Genomic DNA, 3,569 nt, shown 5'->3' with positions numbered 1-3,569 from the left:
AGAAAGAGGCGGGGTGGGGGAGGGAGGGAGCCCAGCTGGCAGGGAGCGGAGCCAGACAGAGAAAAGGAGAGAAAAGTTTCTCGGAGTCTTCATTAGTTGACTTCCCGGTCCGGAGCTTCCCTCATCCAGACAGCCGAACTCACCCCCAATAAAGGAATGAGGAGGGTCTTTATTTTTTTAAGGTCTCATACAGTCCAGTGTTTACAAGACGAGAAATACCATTGCCCTGTCCTTCTGGAAAGAAAGGCTGAAATAGAAGACTGCCGCCTTCCTTATAAGGTACGATGCTAACTTGACCTTCACTTTGTAAGGGCGCCCCCGCCCACCCAGACTGCAGCAAGCAGACTCCTGGCAAAGCCTGAGCAACCACTGACCCTTGCCTCTGCCTCCCTTCCTCCCTCCCTCCCTCCCTCCCACCTCTCTTTCTCTTTTAAATTCTGTGTTTTCTTCTTTCCTACCTTTTCCTTTTCTTTCCTTCCTTTCTTTGTTTTCTACTCCTGTTTTTCCAGTCCCCTTTCTTTCACTTGTTCCTTGTAATCTTGCCTGTGGTTTCATATTTTCCCTCAATTCTCTTGCCTTCCTCTCTGGCTTTGCTTCTATAGTAACCTCTCTCCTCTTCTCCCAGAGCCTTCTTGTCTCTTGATTCCCAGAAACAAGATAGAAATATTTTGTCTTCCCAGATTGAAACTGACCTGTGCAGTGCCAGTTGGGTTTTTGCCCCTTTGTATCTGTCCTTGGCATGGAGGCTCTAGGAAAGAAGGCCAACTTGTGATCAAGAAAGGTTTCACTCTGGGGTGAGTTACACCCACTTGGGGTTGACAATGAATGTGGTTTTCATAAATCCCTTCTTGCTGTCACTGGCCTCACCTGCCATGTTTCCCCATAATCCTAATGGCCTGGTGCTGAGAACTGAGGCTTTGACTTTGGGGGGACAAGAAAAGTAGAGTCCTCTGCTTCCTAGACTAAGAGGGGCAGAGTTCAAGTACCAAGTAGTTGTTCATTCTTCTCTATGCTTTATAACTCCTAAAATCCCACAGATTTCCCTTTGGAAGTCCAGGAAAGGAATGTATATTATTAGGAGTTTCTGGAGATTTCCACACATGTAAAATAGGAAAGATAAAGACTTTCAGGGCTTCTCTACCTTGGGTTTTGCTGCCTCCCAGGTCCAACAAATCCTCCAACATTAACTCTAATCATATCTTGTATGGCTATAAAATAATATAATCGACACCCCTATAATTATTATCCACTTACTTGTGATGATTACAAAACTAGAGGAGATAGATCTATGTGGTTCAAGGGAAGCTAAACAAATATTAAAAATGAAACTGGATCAGAGACTTTCAAACTGAATCTCTTGAATTTTCTTAAGTACTTTTCAAAATCCCTAAGCTCTTACCTAGGTAGGGACTTGTTGACTTAGGAGAAGCCATTTTGTAGGACATAGGGTGATACTGAGAGACCCTACCACCTTCTTTTTTTCTGTATCCCACACCCCTCCAGCCCCTCCTCCTTCTCTGCACAGACACCAGAGAGGGTCAGACAATAAAGGGGAAATGCTTTCTCTTACTCCCCCTACAATTATCTGGATAATTACATGAATTCTTCCTTGAATACCACTGTGTAGTCAGGGTCGGGATTTCAGCAGGAAATGCAAGGGACAGGATTCTAAATGGGGGAAGCTGAGAGAGCCCTGCGTTCTTACATTCCCAGACTTTATAGTTCTGTCTAGTGTTACATTGTTTCTTCAGGCAAAGATCTTTGTTCCCATTCAGTCATATTTTTCTCTTCCCCCTTCCTCTCTCCCCCTCCTTCGGTCCCCTTAAAGGAGACTCAGATCATCTGCTCTTAATAGATGACTATAAAAGTAAAATTAATTCCCCCTTGCCCTTTAATATCAATATCTGTTAAGTATGCACATCTGCAAGAATAAACAGAATTAAGTGCTATAACCTAAACCAGCAATTACACCCAAGGTGTTTCTTTTTTTAAATTTTATTTTCATTGGGTCTGGCTTATCTGGGGGTGTTCACTCTGGTGTGAGATAACCGTGGGATATTTGTATTTTTTTATATAAGCTCATTGGAGTCTGAGCCAGCCCTGGTAGAAAAAGCAACCGCGAAGCGGGAGAGAGAGAGCTGGAGGAAGGAAGAGCATCAGCCTGAGAAATGCAGAGAAATGAGCGATGCGGCAGGTCCGGAACAAACGTTGCAGAGGGCAAGACAGGCACTCACGGACAGAGGTTTATATATTTTTAATTTTTAAATCCGATTTTGGGCTAGACAAAGAAAAGGGAAAATTAAGGGAAAGCGGGCGGGTCGGGGGCAGTTCCTGCTGGATGCATTAACACCTCAGGAGGAAAGAACTGGCTAAACCCGGGTGGGCACAGGACAGCACCAGGGAAACAGCATTACGCTGCTCGCACACTGCAGAGCTGAGCCCTGGAAGCCCCCCCTCGTGGCCGCCGGAGTTTTCTGGCTCTCCTTATCATCTCCATCTTTATGACGAGGCTTGTTAACAAGACCAGCGAGCTGGCCACGCACATCTATCTCAGCCGCGTGCGCTCAGCCGAGCAGTGGCCGGCGGGGGGACTGGGAGGCGCTAATTAATTGATTCCTTTGGACTGTAAAATATGGCCGCGTCTACACGGAACCGTGGACTCATAAACAATATCTCTGCTGGATGTGAGCACACTGTCTTTCAAAGAATTTTTCCATAGGTATGTGTCAGAGAGTTCTGGAGTTTTAGTTGCTAAGACCCAAGTGGGACTAATTTTTAGGGGGCCAGAACAGCTCAGTGCCAGAAAATGGCTCTCCAAAAGCACTGGGAGTGGATCTTGTTGAGAAAAGAGGGGGGGGTGCTCTTGGGCTGTCGGATAGTCTTTCTTTGTTGCTTGTGTAGACCCAGTTTGGTTTAAGGGTAGGAATCTGAGCAGTGGGCTGCGACTAGCCAGTCTTTCAGCCCTGGCTGGGTGCAGGGGAGTGGGGCTTCTCCAAGATTTGTGAATAACATTAGAAGCCCACCCTTTGTTTCCTGTTGCTCCCTAGACTGAAGAATTTAAAATAAAAAAATGTAAAACTTAACCAAATCTTAGACTTCAGGAACCCTTGAGTGCCCAGCACACAGCCCAGAATCAAAGAGCCTGCTGTATACTTCACCAGAGCCTTGTGGCTTCCCTTTTTCTGCCTGGGAGTAGAGTATTTCTATAATAGGTTTACCTTAGGCCTAGAAGAATGGATCTTGAGACACGTGGGGGTGACATAATTATATAATGCTCATCCTATACAGTATGACTGTGCACTGGACCCTGCTACAGACAAGACTTAGTATGTTCTAAATGTGTTCTCCAGCTTCAGGTCAGAGCTACAACAGGGAAATAAGATAGGAGATCAGTTGTGATAATGCTTAAAGAAATAGAAGGGCACTTTTAAAAGACAGAAAATAATAAAAATATAAAACAGAGGGAAAAAAGATTCAGCAGGTGGAGATTGCAATTACTGATGCCCAGACTTCTTTCCTGCTCTTATTTTTAAAACCTTCAGAGAAATATATATTATAAATACAATATG

At 44.8% G+C, this 3,569-nt stretch overlaps 1 long non-coding RNA gene across 1 annotated transcript; it reads left to right on the top strand.

Moving 5' to 3' along the window:
- Positions 1-126: 126 nt before the first annotated feature.
- On the top strand, positions 127-3,569 carry LOC104851931. Its single transcript, XR_777343.2, has 3 exons — positions 127-279; positions 681-794; positions 2,079-3,569. It is a non-coding gene; the product is annotated as an uncharacterized LOC104851931 (long non-coding RNA).

This window comes from Fukomys damarensis, unplaced genomic scaffold (assembly GCF_012274545.1).
Source record: "Fukomys damarensis isolate Sample0158 unplaced genomic scaffold, DMR_v1.0_HiC HiC_scaffold_15, whole genome shotgun sequence".
Taxonomy (NCBI): Eukaryota; Metazoa; Chordata; class Mammalia; order Rodentia; family Bathyergidae; genus Fukomys; species Fukomys damarensis.
Note: the sequence above shows the minus strand (reverse complement) of the source record. Positions and strands in the feature narration are given on the sequence as shown.